The sequence below is a fragment of the Tursiops truncatus genome, chromosome 2 (genome assembly GCF_011762595.2).
Source record: "Tursiops truncatus isolate mTurTru1 chromosome 2, mTurTru1.mat.Y, whole genome shotgun sequence".
Taxonomy (NCBI): Eukaryota; Metazoa; Chordata; class Mammalia; order Artiodactyla; family Delphinidae; genus Tursiops; species Tursiops truncatus.
Window position 1 is genome coordinate 162,257,567 of NC_047035.1, and position 15,860 is coordinate 162,273,426.

Below are 15,860 nucleotides of genomic sequence, written 5' to 3' on the forward strand. Positions count from 1 at the left end.
TTTATCTCCTAAACATGTCGATTATATTTACTTCTCTTCGTCTCCACTGCATTTTTTCATTGTAGGCCACGTTTATCTTTTAGATAACTACAACACGTGCCAGACTTGCCCTTCTAATCCAACTCGTCAAAGCAAACTTTCCACAATGCCAACCTGATCACCTGACTCCGCTGAGTAAAACCTTTCCATGGCTTCCCATTGATCCAAGAAAAAAGTCCAGCCTCCTGTCCCCCAAGGCCCCCACGATGAGCCTTCTGCAGACTTCTTGCTCACATCCACACTCTGGCTGAGAAGTTCACCCCTCTCCTTCCCACCTCTTCCCCTGCATGCTTTTCCCCTGCATGCTTTTCCCTGGCCTGGAACACCCCACTTCTCTGGCTAATTCCTCTTTATCCCTTAGGTCTCGCCTTCGATTTCACTTTCTCCAGGAAGCCTTTCTGGTCTCACAAATGTGTCCTAGAATGTACTTTCTGTCCCATTATAATTTTTTTCGTATTCATTTGTATGTTCCTATTGACATGTCTCTGTCTCAGAGTTACAAGGAAAGTTCCGCGGCCGCAAGAACAGGCTATCTTGTCCCTTGTCAGAGCACATTCAGCACCTACCAGCATCTGGCTCATATGACCTCAATAAATATTTGTGGAAAGAAGAATAGAAGGGAGGGAAGGAGGGAGGGAGGGAGCAGGGTAGGAGAAAGAGGAGAGAGAAGAAGCCATATGACCACAGTGCATGTCAGGCTACAGAAAGCTTCACCGCATTACATCATACATAATGACATATATGCAAACACACAAACCCTCCTGGTGGTGGAGTCATGGCGTCTACCCCCATGTGTGGTTAAGAACACCAGCGACTGCCTCTGCTCCCCATGCCCAGCCAGCACAGAGGGTACATCTCTGGCTGCTGTGACTCTATCACCACAGAAGCTGTGGAGCTCAGAGCTGTCCCTCAAAGAGCCCCCACTCCCTGTTTCCTTCTCCCTGGCCCCTCTCCTTGGTGATGTCCACCCTCCAAATCTTCCTGTGGTTTCTCAAAAGTCCTCTAAGCCTCACTATTTCACCATAATTTTCTTGCCTTCTTAGAGCAGATACAAACCTAATTTAAATTTTTTCTTGATAACTCAGGGTCATCTAAATAGACATTATCAGATCATGATACAAAGCAGGAGTGCTTTCAAAGTTTACAAAGGTTGGGATGGCCTAAATCCCATGAGATCGTTGCATTTTTATGTCTGTTGGACTGGCAAACAGATCATTTCTCACACACAGCAGTTGGCCTTGCACAGCCTTCTTCCCTTCTGGTTTCCTTCTTCTATCCCAGGGTAAGCAACTAGAGAGTAGTCAAGTTTAGTGAAATGTTGGTAAAACTAGAGTTACTGGTTCAAGTGAGGAAGCTGTAATAGGCAAGGTGTCTCCCTCTCCGTATCCTGAAGTCATAGACTTCATGTCAGCCACACACTCTGGGGGCTACTTCTTTTTCTTTTTAATTTATTGAAGTATAGTGGACTTACAACATTTTATTACTTTCAAGTGTACAACACAGTGATTCGATATTTTTATAGATTACTTGGGGGCTACTTCTGAACGGTGCTCCAGACAGGTGAAGCTGGGCAGACAATTTCAGTGTGTTTTAGAATGTTTGCAACTCAATCTTGGAAAGCTGAACTTCACTGGACTTTAAAATGTAGCCATTATGTATGTATTGGTATACTTTAAAGCTAAAATAACAAATTAGCACTTTTTTCTTTCAAAATATATTCTGTGGAATAAAGTTTCACAGAGATTTTCAGGATTTCCACAATGTTTAATTCAAAAATGTTATGTATGTATTTTAACTACTTTTGAAACTATAATTAAAATCTACTCTCAAACATGTTACAGAAAGTTTAACCCGTTGAGACTGTACTATACTAACTTGCAGGTTAACTCAGTTTAGGGGCAGACTTTGAGGGGACAACCTTCTCCTGCCATTTACGTTTAATTAAAAATTATGTTTAAAAGCTAAACATTACATTTTAAATTAAACATAAATTAAATATTAAACAGAATTTTTAAGTAAACAAAATTTAAAAATTAAACAGAATTTTTAATTAAACAGCATTCTAAGATGGAAAATTGAACTGTTGTGGGGGGGCAGGACATTCAATTTGCAATTGCTTCTCTGTATGTACATGAACTTGGCCCACACCAGGCAAAAGTAACATCTACTTGGATACTAACAAAACCTCACTTGCCACTCATATCTCCCATTTTAAAGTTATCATTTCATGAAAATAATCTATTCCCACCATTTGATTTTATAATGAGAAAAGGTGATAGATTTGAACTTACAAAATACATGCATATAAATAAAACACCACTTTAACACGTTTGATATTGGGAACCCATACTAAGTTCTATTTGGAACAAAGTTTTACACTGAAAAGAAAAACAAACTGAAAAGCTTCTGCTTTTTTCTTTCTTTCTTCCTTTTTAGAGGACATACTCTGCTCACGTGACGGCCGAAGCAACAAACTGACTGACACGCTGAGCAATTATATTGAGGACTACAAACAGATTGTAATACTTTGCACTTTTTCCAATATCCTTCCCAATCCTAAAATTTAATGATTTTGTAATAATGGGTAACATAACTTTCTCTGAAGATGCATAACAAGAAGGAACTATCCAAATTTTTGATCCAGAAGAAAAATTCAACTTAGTATTAATAACCACAATAAAAAATGCCGAGGAAAGGAAGAATTCATATCTGAAACTACTAGGAGTCATGAGCACTACAATGGATTAAAACCTAAGGCTTTGGGGATCAAAGTTATCTTCAGAGCTAGCAAAATTCAAGTGAAGGACTTCCCTGGTGGCACAGTGGTTAAGAATCCGCCTGCCAATGCAGGGGACATGGGTTCACGCTCTGGTCCGGGAAGATCCCACATGTCACAGAACTAAGCCCGTGCGCCACAACTACTGAAGCCCACACGCCTAGAGGCCGCGAGCCACAACTACTGAAGCCTACACGCCTAGAGCCCGTGCTCCGCAACAAGAGAAGCCATCGCAGTGAGAAGCCCACGCACCACAACAGTAGCCCCCGCTCACTGCAACTAGAGAAAGCCCACGTGCAGCAACAAAGACCCAACGCAGCCAAAATTAAATAAATAAATAAATTTATTTTTTTAAAAAAAATTCAAGTGAATAGGGTCTTGGGAAAAAGTGCCTAACAATCAAAAGAGAGTGGAATCGTCTCATGAGTTGGAACCATGAGACACAGAAGTAGTAAATGTAATTACAGACATGGCAGTACACACTATTTACATAAAAAATAATAATTACAACATCTGGAGAAACCTAATGAATTTTGCCAAACTGGACACATCTGAAAATCCTGGATTTCCATGTCCACGTAGCAATGTCCATCTAAACTAATCTGACGATATTCTGCTCTGAAGTCATAGTCTCAACTCCCACCCACTCACTGCCCCACCCATAAAAGAAAAACAGACCCAGAAATAAACTGAGGGCTCAGTGGTCCCTCATGGGATCACAGGCACAGAGAAGCAAAGCATTTTAAAACTAATTGACGGTACCATACAGTTAATTCTAGCTCTACACAAATACTGCATTTAAATGATTGTAGAAGTGTAGACACTTCCTAAAATAAGTGTCTTGAAAAGAAAGCTCCAGGAAAGATGATTTCTTCACTAGGCTTAGAGGAAGAAGGACATTTTCTCCTTGTCCATATTAGGGGACAGAACTTGGGGCATAAGGCACGGGGGCATGAAAAAACACATGTTGAAAAGGAATCAGGAAAAAAGTAAAAAGAAAAAAACCCAAAAGATGGAGTGGATAAATTGGTACATTAAAATATTTCCTGGATAATAAAATATAATCATGGAACTATGACAAATAACACATTGGGAGGTGGTGGAAAGATCTGAAGAATATCGTGAAATGTTTAAGCATCAGAAACAGAAGCCTCTTAGCTGAAATATGCAGGAATTGGATGAAGCGTATGTGTCAAGATTAGGCTGACAGCTGCAACAAATCCAGATTTCGATGAAATGCTACATTAAAGATAAATAAAAAGAGAAAGAATCAAGATAATCACAGAAGACTACAACTGAAACAGCGAAGTTAGGTCACAAGAAGAGGGCTTCCCAATTTTTTCATCCCTGTGAGATTCAGTTGACAAGAATATAGGAAAAGTTGTATGTAAACCAGGAGACCAGGGCTGGGCGGAGCGAGGAAAGCAGTGTAATAAGCAAATGGCAACCTCCACAGAGATAGTAATGAGACAGAACACTATCAGAGAAGAGCAAGAATCCAGAACCTCTCACTTTTTATCCAGAGCCCAGGGGTCACGAGAGCACTGGAGCCAAATGGCCTGGGTCTGGACCTGGCTTTTCCACCTACTGTGTGTCTTTGGCAGGTTTCTTAATCTCTCTGGCCTCAACTTCCTCATCCGTAAAATCAACACAATGATAGCACTTGTTACGCTTGTTGCAAAATGAACACCTGTAAAGCATTTCAGTGTCTGGCTCATCAGGCACTCAATGAAATATCTATTATTAATAACAAAAAATGTTATTATTACTATTATTTCTACTATTACTTTCTCTTTGCTTTACTGCAAAGTGACTTACCCTCTGTGTCTCATTGCCTTCATCTATATAGCCTCTTGCTAGAAACACATGAAAGAGCTTTATAAATGGAAAACTACTCTAAGTGTGAGATATGAGCAAACCACTTAGCTATATAAAGCTAAGATCGTTATGAATTTATTTATTGTAAACCCTGTAGTAATACAATGGTTCTCAACCACTGTCCCTGGAGGATAGCTAGCAACAGGCGATGTCAGGAGACAGTTTTGGTTGTCACAACCGGGCGAGGTGGTGAGGAGACAGATGCTATTGGCATCTAGTGAGCAGAGGCCAGGGATGCTGCGTAACATCCTGCAGTGCACAGGACGGCCCCCACTCTAAAATATCTGCAGTACTGAGGCTGGGGACCCTACATAATAGATCTCTAACATTATAAGAGGCCACCAAGTTTAAGACTGCTAGCTGTTTCCAACCGCTAGCTGTTTCAAGATTTTCCAAGAGATCGTCGAGAAAAAGACCAGAGGTCTTTTTTTTTCATTCTCCCCTGCCTGGCAAAGTCAAATGGCCTGCCATCTCCCTCTAATCCTGCGCCACAGTGTGGGTCAATGACGCCTGTCTGAGTCTCCTCCCCTCCAGCACTTAAGTCTACCCACCCTCTCCAGTTTTCTGTTTCTCTGACCACGGTTACAGTTCTACTCAAACTAGAAAATCTGAGAACAGAACTCAGGTGTCAAAAGCATTTATTATTATAGCATTATTTACTGATGGGCCCTGTGCAGAAAAGAGTAAATAGAGCAGGCCCAAATGCTATCTATGAAAAGCCAGCTTTCCAGGTTGGCCCTTGGCTAGTGTCTAAGAACTTGGATTCTGGGAGGGTTCCCAGCATCCCTAGTTGATAAGGGTGGAGCACTGTGCCTAAGCTGTTTGTACAAACAATAAGGTTGATGCAGAACACTTGCTCTCCTTCCGGGAGTCTGGAGTTTGGGTACATGCCAGGCAGAAGAGCCCCCCGGTAAGAACCCTGGGAGCTGAGTCTCTAACGAGCTTGAGTGGTTGGCAACATCTGACACGTGTTGTCACAGCTCATTGCTGGGGGAGCTAAGTGTGTCCCACGTGACTTTCTGGGCGAGAACTCTGGAAGCCCATGCCTAGTTTCCTCTGGATTCTGCCCCATGCGCCTTTTCCCTTTGCTGGTTTTGCTTTGTATCTTTTTGCCGCAATAAATCATAGTCACAAGTATGACTCTAGGCTGAGTCCTGGGAGGCCTCCTAGAGAATCATCAAACCTGGGGGCAGTCTTGGGGACCTTAGGCCCTCTTCTGCCTAACAACTTATCATTCATGAAAGAGGAACTGTATTAACATTTTTAGTATATTATCTCCTTTAAGAAAATGCAACTTTATCTCTTACGAACATTGAAAAGGCAAAAGTTCTGACCTCGCGTTGTTAAATTGACTCTTCAGTTCTGCCTTTCTGAGTCAGGTGAGGGCCTGATGACTTTTCTTTGGACCATCGTTTTATGCTCTGATTTTACCCAAGGAAGTAATTTTACCCAAGGGTCAAGATCATAACTATATTGGATAGTGGGGAGATGATAGAAGGTTTGAACACAATTTTAAGTATCTCCCAAATTAGAACAACTCCATTTTGTAGCAATAATGATTGTTTCACATCATTCAAAATTATCTTTAAAAAGTGAAAAATAAAACATTTTAAAATAACCAGGCCCTGAGAGAGATTACCACCACCAGGGTCTTCTATGAAGCTGCTTATAAAGGATGCAATGCAGCAAAAAAGAAAATAGTTCCAGAAGGACAAGCTGAAATGCAAAAAGGAATGGTAAGCAAATAAAATGCTAAATGCAATGAACCACACACATGCATACGCATACACACACCCACATACACACAACATTGTATGGAAAAAGACAGAGCTAAAACATCTGATAGTAAAATGAGAAGGTAGCATGAAAATAAAGCATTCTAAGGTCCTTCTGTTCTTCATGAGAAAGGTTAAGACATTACTGAATTTTAAACTGTGCTTAAATAAATGTGATAAAATTCTAAGGGTAACCACAAAGAATGGAAATATAACACATAAATTCAAATCCTATAAAAGGGAAAAATCAAATTTTTTAAAAGTGCCAAAACTCTAACTCAATAAAATTTTAAAAAAGAAAGAGAATAGAAACAAAAAGCAGCATAGAATAACGAGACAAATAGAAATTTAACAGTTGGGAGAAACAATTCAATAATCACAAAAATGTAAATGGGTTACATCTGCTAGCTAAAAGATCAATATATAGTCATATTTTTTAACTCCACTATAAAATAGCTATATTAAAATGAGGCAAAATATACTTTTAAAGTAAGGCATTATTAAGAATAGAGACACTATAGGGGCTTCCAAGGTGGCGCAGTGGTTGAGAGTCAGCCTGCCGATGCAGGGGACACGGGTTCGTGCCCCGGTCCGGGAGGATCCCACATGCCGCGGAGCGGCTGGGCCCGTGAGCCATGGCCGCTGAGCCTATGCGTCCAGAGCCTGTGCTCCGCAACGGGAGAGCCCACCACAGTGAGAGGCCCATGTACCGCAAAAAAAAAAAAAAAAAAAGAATAGAGACACTATATAGTGATGAAGGCTCAAGTCACCAAAAAAGCATCACCTTAAATGTAGATTTTAAAAAATATGTGTGTGTGTATATATGTATACACGTATATATAAGGAGAGAGGGAGAAAGAGAGAGAGAGAGAGAGAGACTGTGTGCACATGCATGCAATATTAATGACAGGAAAAACTGGCATATTCACCAATATGGTGAGAGATTTCAACACCCCTCTCCCATGTATCGCTAGGTCAAGCAAACAGACACAAAATGAATAAATACAACAAATATGTGAAATACGGAATTTGTGACAGTAACACTAGTAATGTCTCTCCACGGGGCGGTATTCAACCTATCTAATAACCAGCACATCATGGACACCCACCAATCAAAAGGGGTCTCAGAGCCGGCCCGGCCATGAACCACTGGCAGGACTCACCAGTGTGGACTGAGGACCACCAGTCTGCTTTCAAGGCAGGAAAAAGCAGGATGCCAACGTGAGCCATTATGGAATGACAGCAGAATCGTGAAAAGAAATGAAAACTGTCTCAGTTGTAATATCAACTCTTCATACGTGTATCCTGCCCCATAGTTTAGAGCTTCCCTGAGGTTGGCCGCTTTGGAGCCCAGATGTAGTAAGAAAAGGAAACAGCATGAAACTGGGGTGGGGACAGAGACAGGATGAGAAGGGAGGGGAAGAGAGAAAGAGAGAAAGACTTCAACCCAGGCTGGGATCTGCCATCACACACTAAACATGAGAAACAACTGCTAGACCTCCATGAAGAAGACGCATCCAGCAGGAGGGGCCCAAGGAGCCCCGTGCTCTGCACAGAAAAGTTTCTAATGGCAAAGGAGCAACAGGGACAAACGCAGCACGAGCACACACAGGCCAGGCACAGCTCTGAAGACTAGATCAAATCAGACCTACTCATGAAGGGATGGGGTCTCAGGGACGGTGAGATGGAGCCGCTTCAGACAGAAATAGGAACTGGTACATTTACATCTACAACGTGCTGTGCTCCCTCCAAAACTAAAATGTTAACAGATTTGTTTAAGGAAGGCCTCCTCCATGGCCGAAAAAATCTGAACTGAAGCCAGTTCCAAACTGCCACGGGCCTTCCTTTGTAAATGCTTTTGCTGCCTAAGCACACTTGGCCAGACACATCAGGGAGCTTCTCCTACCATTTCCTTTCCCACCTGGAAATCTCACGGGGCGTGAACACCCAAAGCCGCACACTGGGCTTCTTTACCTGGTTCTTCAAGGGCAAAGCATGTAGGCGCTCACATTCCTTGTCTCCATTTATACTTCTTTCTCCAAAAGAATGTCCTAAAACTCACGTTCATTGTATTGGAAGGTTTTTGTTTGTTAAAGAGCAATAATGGAAAATGGCATATTAGGTAAGAGAAGGAGAAAACCTGGAAGTTTTTTTCCTTTGAATAAAAGTTGCTGGGAAATTCCATACCTATTAATAATTTGCAAAAACCATCCTACTTTGGTTATCCTTTCAGATGTGTAAAATTGTATAAATTAGGAAATTCTCATAGCAAATGTTTTAAGACCTAGATGATAACACTGAGTAAAAACAATTCCACATCATTTCTACTAATATTCCAGTGTGAGCGCTGTCAGGGAAATTAACATCTAATGGGTAGAAGCATTTTAAGATAATATCTTTTTTACACATTGGGGTCAATCTGGGCATTTTCTACCTAATATAACTCCTTAAGTAAAAATTTGTTAGTGTATGATTAACACTATTCAACGTCAGCGAAAGACATATTATAATTTTACTCATGATATCCTTCCAGTATCTTCGAGTTCAACATGCTTCTTTCACTCTCTTGCTATGTCACTGATGTGATGTCTCTTCATAGATTTCTCTCCCCAGCTGTCATCTCGTTCTTAATTCTACCACTAATCTTCCCTGCAGCACCTCCATAAACAACTCCCATATAATGCCACTGGTTGCAAAACATCAATTTTTATGATTTAAAAGAAGACGGTGAATTAGAGCAAGTAAATGGGGAGTGCTCTTCAGAAAGGAGGTTTACGAGAGCCGCTGGTAGATCACATAAAAGCGAAAAATGGATTATGATAATGTAGGCCGCCCGTACATGAAATACAAGCCCAGCTGAAAGGAGGTACAGAAAGCAAACCCCCGGCTCTCTAAAGGGCAGTCAATAACCTAACGATTTACCAAATTCCCTTTCTGTCTGTAAGGGTCAAAAACTTGCCACCCTCTGAATTACTTCCTCGGCGGGACTCCGTCATAACCTCTATCGTGTGTTTACAAAGGAGGCCATGATCAAAGGGATTACACAGAAAACCAACCACACTATGAAATGCTTATCAGCGTTTGGAACATGTCACCTAGATTTTGAATTACTCTGTAAAAGGTGAGTAATTAACACACACACACACACACACACACACACACACACACACACACACACACACACACACACACACACACACACACACACACACACACACACACACACACACACACACACACCAGATGCTGTTTAAGAAAAATATGAGCTGGTAGAGGAGAGTCTGTGCCTGATGCTGTTGCCGACATTGACCGTGGGAATGTATAAACAGGGGCACACGTGCAGCTGGGCAGCTCTGTGATTCGGGCCCAGGAACCACCAAAAGGTGCTGGTGACCAGAGCCAAGAGAACGCACGCAGATCTGGGACTCAAGCATCTGAGGCATTACCACAGTCTGAAAAATATTAAAAGCAAAGTTCCTAGGAAAACAGAACATTAGAAACACAAGAAAGATCACATTATCTTCCTTTGCTAAAAATAATAATAAATATAGTACCTATAGCAAATACTCAGTATCCGTAAAAATAATTATTTAAAGCCTAAAGAAAGAGGGGGAAGCATAATTCTGTTTTTTAGAAAGACCTACGCAAACCTAAAAATGTGATATTATACCCAGCTGTGCATTTTGGGTAAAAATGTTATAGTCTCACAGAAAAATGTGTGGCCAAAAATCAAATCAAATATATTGTGGGAAACTAAGAAGAAGAGCCACTCCACTGGCATACTGGTCTATACTTCTTCGCCCATGTGTTACCGCCCACGTTCAGGGCAGACATCACTAATTCACACCACTCCTCCTGAAGGGTCCAGGAAAGACCCAACGTTCTTCTCAACACAGCACTCCAGGCAACCACCCGCCAAACATCCTGGACCACAGGCTAAATGTCCTTGCCCTCCACAGACTCTACTTATTTGACAATTTGCAGATCAGCTGTTTCCTAACTTTACAGGCTATGAAAGTAATATCGAGAATCTAAAAGCTATTTAACCATCGGCCTCCACTATGCAATTAGCGATATATTCTGGTGGAGCAGAGGAAGACTTCAACGTCCTTCAATTTGTTCAGTGCCAAACTGTGTACAATAATTCATTTGATATGGTTTCAGAACAGGCAGACGGGGGGAAAACAAAGGGAACTGTACCAAAATTAGCATCTTTGACACCAGTGTGGGTTAGAGAAAAGGAACCATAGTAGACAACATCACCGACTACTTACGGCGGCCCTGCCTGTCCCCCTCTAAGCAAGTCACATTCCTTTCCTGGGTACCTCAGGCAGAGTCTAACCACAAAACAGATCAACTCTTCTTTAAATGTACTTTTTTCTGGCTGCTGATTATACAGTAAACGAAAACCCAACAGGCCTGTACTGCTGCTGTGTCCAGTGCCCTGGATGAAGAGAAGGACATGCAGCTTGAACCCTTTTCCATCACAGGTTAATGGCACAGGGAGAAAAGAGGGACTTTGTGAAAGGTCTGAATGAAATGCTCTATTTTAAAAGAAATACAGTTATTACCTTCAAAATTGTACATAGCTGCTTCAATATGTTTGACTCAAGTGGCAAACCAAGCACCTCCCACCCAAAGTCCAATGGAAATACTTTTTAAATGTACATAAACACATATATAATAAATACATATATAAACATACAGAGAGAGAGAGAGAGAGACAATGTTAGTTGTTTAAAAGCACTGACTGTAGAGATGAAAAAATTAAAGACACCTTAGCTGATAGTTAATGGATAGAGTCAAAACTGTTGACCAGATATAAGGGGGCTCTGGAAATGTCAGCAGGGTCACCAGGCTATCTGAAAACCAGCCAGCTCCTTGGGCCCTTTCCCTTCTCCATCTACTCCCCATTCAGAGCATATTCCACTGGCAGGAGAGGTGGTCACCCGGGCAGGTATCATCAGTCTTATGGGCAAAAATATGGCTTTGAAATTTTGAAGGAAAATAGTTTTATACTGTATCAAACTATGAGGACAAAAATATGACATTTTCAGTCAAGCCAACTCAAGTTTCCAACCTATGCACTCTATATTTTTTAAATATTAAAATAGGACATTTTCCATAGTAACAAAAATTTTAAGATACACCAAATTCAGTGGCAACTGAGAATGTGTTTTTAAAGCCCTGACTAGAGCCCACGGTAAGAAATGCATCTTACCCCACAGCCCAGTACACAAAGTGTATATAAAATGGAAGTTTCCAAACAATATAGACATCTGTTCTGCCTGATGATCTCTAACATTTTTCTACTTTGTTCTAGTAGATTCCTTTTTTTTTTCTTTAATGCTGGTCTCAGTCCACTAAGTCAACGTCCTAATCCAGGAATGGGTCCAATTCGCAGTTTGAAAAACACTGAACTCACAGAAGCAAAGCAAGAAAAAAATAAATTAAAAACCATAAAAAAAAATCTGAGGGCCCACTGGACCTCCAAGTGTGGTATACTCTGTTGACTGGCGGGGTTTAAAGGCATAGGATGATGTGGCCAGGGAGGATTTTTGAAATGCCAACTGATTTTTTTCCTCCCAGTATTTCCCCTTCCATCTGCACAACCTCTCACTCACTCTGACTCCTTCCAGAGTTCACAGTCTCGCTGGGGGATGACAAGGAAGAAAGCAGAAAGGGCCGGCTAGTCCTTGCTTTTGTATCTCCTGATGCCCGAGACCATTAAGGAGACTATGCTGATTGGCCCTTGAGAGGAAAAAAAATCACAGAGAAAGTGCCCTTAAGAGAGTATCACTCAGATGAAGAGGGGAGGGGAATAAAGAGAATAGAGAGAGGGGACTGCAGGCCTAGGCCTGGCTCAGAGCCCCAAGTCCAGGCAGAAAGGGCCACTGGCAGTCCCGAGAGTCAGTGGCCTATGGAGTCCGGGGACCACAGTGCCCTAGTATGTACTTCCACGCAGGACACAGAACCACTAGAACCAAGAAGGCTGTGGACAAAGGAACAAGAGACATCTCAGGGATGACCTGTGTGAGCCTGGCCTTGAGAACCAGGTGATAAGGTCAAGATAAGTCCTCCTCCAAGGTCCTGGCAGCAAATCCCCAGTAATTTAGCCACAATCTTGGGGAAAGGGGAATGAAGTCCTACATCTACTTACATTGGGTTTTCATCGCCCCACCAGAATGAGGACTTGAAGAGAAATTAAGTCGTTATAGGAAATTAAAGTTACATTTCTGGTACACTTTACTTCAGGACTGGGACTTATATCTCCTTCTTACTGAACCAAACCACATATATATCTGTTCTCCCAGGTAGATTATTTATACAACCTAACTTTCAATGCTGTTCTTATAAGATTTAATTTTGTAGGATCAATCTATAAACAAAGCATGGAAAGCTTTAGTTAATGCATAAATGTAAATATTATAAAGCTTTTAATTGCTAAAATGGTAAATATCAATCAATAAACACAAAAACTTTTCCTCAATAATCTTAAAGAGTTTAAAGGGATCCTGAGAACCGCTGGTTCAAACTACTGTTAGTGAAATTTTGTCACTTTAAATCATAAATATGTCAATCAAAAAAATAATCTACTGGACTGAAGTAAAAATTACACATTAAAGAATTCTGGTTTTAGACTAGATTATGCCTACCCATGAGATCCAGAAATTTCAGACAGGGAAAATAATTTGAATGTTTTGCTCAATAAAATAAAAACTTTAATGACTTTTCATATGAATTTTCAGATTCTAAATTAGTGATGTTCAACTTAATATGATGGTGCTTATTAATTATTTGAAAATATTTCAATGGTTAATATTAAATGATTTAGGCTTAATTATCTTATTGATCATTTATTTTTAAAATAACTGATTTTTCGGGCTTCCCTGGTGGCGCAGTGGTTGAGAGTCCGCCTGCCGATGCAGGGGACACAGGTTCGTGCCCCAGTCCGGGAACATCCCACATGCCGTGGAGCGGCTAGGCCCGTGAGCCATGGCCGCTGAGCCTGCGCATCCGGAGCCTGTGCTCCGCAACGGGAGAGGCCACAACAGTGAGAGGCCCGCGTACCGCAAAAAAATAAATAAATAAAATAAAATAACTGATTTTTCCTCTTACCCCAAACCCCAAAACCCCCACTGCAGCCTCTATGTTCACTTGTCTTTTCTGGACTCTGAATAATTTGCCAGTTTCATTCTAAAGCTACAGATGCTTCCTGTATCAAAGGCTTACAAAGATACTCTGGCATCAATACCACAATAGCATTGTGCAGACAGAATAAAGACAATGCTATCCTTTCCAATAAAACTGAGGAAAGATCCAGACTACATGGAAAAAGCCATGGAGAAAATGGAGAATTTTTTATGTGAAAAAGAAACTTCTTTTACTAAAAACAAAAAATACAATTTTAAAAGGTTATACTAATTGAGGTTATGGCCCCTTATTACCAACCTTCAGCTTATGGCCCCTTATTACCAACCTTCAGCTTATACATAAAATCATTTAGTTGACTCTTGAACAACACAAGTTTGAACAGCGTAGGTTCACTTATACACATATTTTTTTCAATAAATATATTGGAACATTTTTGGAGATTTGCAACAACTTGAAAAAACTCATAGACTAACCACATCGCCTAGGAATATCAAAAAAATTAAAAGTTAGGTATGTCATGAATGCATAAAATATATGTAGATAATATTCTATCCTTATATATGCATATGGTAAGTGATATTTAATATAAAATTAATAATGTGTGCCTCTTCTTACTGTTTTATCACTTTGCTTTCAAAGAATTACAGAACCATACAGTATGCCTCTCTCTCTAAGCGGAGAAACTGCTTATCAGTCTATCATCTCAGGTAAGTGAGTTGTTTTTTTTTAATGTAACGATGTTTCCAATACTGTGTTATGGATATGACTGTAACACTGTATGCCATAAAGATTTTATAATGGTTCATTCATTAGTGTATAGGCTAGGCTACTGTGAGCAATCCTATCGATGACACTGGGAGACCATAAAGCAATCATATTGCTGCTTCTTCATGAGCAATGCATGGATCAATGCTGTAAATAAATATGAATTTCTTTTTCACATAATCTTTTCTCTTTTGATGTCTAGTGTTGTAATACATACAACATCTACGGTGTTTTACATTATATAAGACCATATTGATGTAGGTACTGATAGACGATTCATCTTGTAAACAGATGACATAAACTTACTTCATCAATAATACAGTACAGTACTATGAATGTATTTTCTCTTCCTTATGGTTTTCTTAATAACATTTTCTTTTCTCTAGCTTACTTTATTGTAAGAATACAGTATATAATACATATAACATACAAAATACATATACAAAATAACTGTTTATGTTATCGTAGTTAACAGTAGGCTGTTAAGTAAAGTTTCTGGGGAGTCAAAGTCATACGCAGATTTTTCAACTGCACAGAGTACAGTGCCCCTAACTCTCGCATTGTTCAAGGGTCAACTGTAGTTTAAAATAACTAGAAAGATACCTATAGGGAGAGCCATCCTGCATTCCCTTTACTATAAAAGATCAAACACTAATAACTGCTTACATTAGCACTTACTATAGTGTCAGGCATTACTCTAAGGACTTCTATTCAATATCTCATTTAATCACCCCAACAACCCTATCAGGTAAGTACTCTTATCAAACAGCTAGTCAGTGTTGGACACAGAAATCTAACATAGGTCTGCCCCCACCAGTGGTCTGTGAACTGGAGCCATCTCATGCTAGCTTATCAGAGTCAATTATTAAATTTTCAGGAATGTTGTGGGCAAGCTGCTAAATACAGCCATTTTTAAAAATTAAATTATAGGGCTTCCCTGGTGGCGCAGTGGTTGAGAGTCCGCCTGCCGATGCAGGGGACACGGGTTCGTGCCCCGGTCCGGGAAGAGCCCACGTGCCGCGGAGCGGCTAGGCCCGTGAGCCATGGCCGCTGAGCCTGCGCGTCCAGAGCCTGTGCTCCGCAACGGGAGAGGCCACGGCAGTGAGAAGCCCGCGTACCGCAAAAAAAAAAAAAAAAAAAAAATTAAATTATATAAACTTAGAGTTAAATAAATTATTATAATACAAGCAAAAGTAATACTCAAATCTCATCACTTCTTAATTATTTTACCACACTGTGTATTATTATCAATGTTCTTGGCATTATTTACATCTACTGTATTGTAAAGGAAAGCACTGTACAATGAATGCTATTGTGTACCTCTTCCGGACTCCATCTTCTGTGATGTCTGGTCCGTGGCTTGAAATTAACCACGGTGGGAGTCTTTTCACCACGGAAAATGGCAAATACTGCAAATCAGACTTTTTGTTCCCAGAGAGCCGGTTGTTAAACATTTACCAGCACACCCTGGA

General features: G+C 40.5%; 1 protein-coding gene across 7 annotated transcripts in view; it reads right to left on the bottom strand.

Annotated features, from left to right (window-relative positions):
* The window catches only part of LOC141275672 (LIM zinc-binding domain-containing Nebulette-like), a 237,148-nt gene that overhangs the window by 112,375 nt on the left and 108,913 nt on the right, over positions 1-15,860 (bottom strand). The window lies entirely within an intron of this gene.